Below are 1,131 nucleotides of genomic sequence, written 5' to 3'. Positions count from 1 at the left end.
GTGTGTGTGTGTGTGTGTGTGTGTGTGTGTGTGTGTGTGTGTGTGTGTGTGTGTGTGTGGAACAGCAGTGTGAATCCAGTCCTTGTGTCAAAGAGCAGCTGTCACAGCTGATAACATGCTACTGGGTAAAAGCAGTGACATGGATTTATGAAATCCATCCAAGCTGCACATTTCTTAATTATCGGTATTCTTTTCTTGTACCAGGAGATTTTGCATAATTTCCCAGCAGCAGAAAGAAGCAAAATCAAAACAATAACTGAATGAAACACCAACTCATCACTAAAGTGTATGCATGTTTGCTGACAATGTTCATTTTCCTGACACATTGAACCGATCAAGGCTTGGGCAGCCTAGATCCACTCCCATTAGCTCAGATGTAACCCTGCTGATTACTGAGGTTCTGGCCCTGGGTGAATATGCTTATCCCTTTCAAGGACACTGAATACTCCTGATGGAAAAAAGACTTGGGCATTGACTCTACAAATATTGGAGCACCTGTGGCTTTCCTCGCTTGGGCAAGATTCTGCCTCGCTTGCAGTCTTTTCATTAACTATAGGCTGCATTGCAAATAAAGGAGATTACAATTAACTCGCCACATCAACATTTGCCTAAAATTTGCAAGGAGCTGAGAAATTACCCAAAACAAAGCAGAGAAGCAGGAAGCTCTTTCTGGGCATGCAATGACCTTGTGAGGGTGTTTAAACGTTTCCCCACCCCCATTAGCTGCAATTTTGGTATAGCAAGAAGCATAAAAAATCATAGAAATGCAGGGCTGAAGGTGACCTGAAGAGGTCTCCTATTGTAGCTTCCCACTTGGCTGCAGAATTGAATACACCTAAACCATCTGTGACAGGCATTTGCTTGTCCTGATCTTAAAAAACCAATGATGGGGACTATACAACCCATCTTGTTAACCTGATTATTAGGGCTGTGTGAAGCTTCAGGTGGTGATCCAATTCGGAGGAGATTCAACCCGATTCAGTGGCCGGATCTCCAAATCTGAATCGAATCAGGGGACCAATTAAAAGGTCTGAATGAATTCAAAGCTCTCCGAAACTTTGGAAAAGATTTGGGGAGCTTTGATGATTTGGGCAGTCCATGGTGGCTGCAGCAGGTAGCTGCAGCTGACTC

This window comes from Crocodylus porosus, unplaced genomic scaffold, assembly GCF_001723895.1.
Source record: "Crocodylus porosus isolate Cpor-Errol unplaced genomic scaffold, CroPor_comp1, whole genome shotgun sequence".
NCBI classification, from domain to species: Eukaryota; Metazoa; Chordata; order Crocodylia; family Crocodylidae; genus Crocodylus; species Crocodylus porosus.
Note: the sequence above shows the minus strand (reverse complement) of the source record.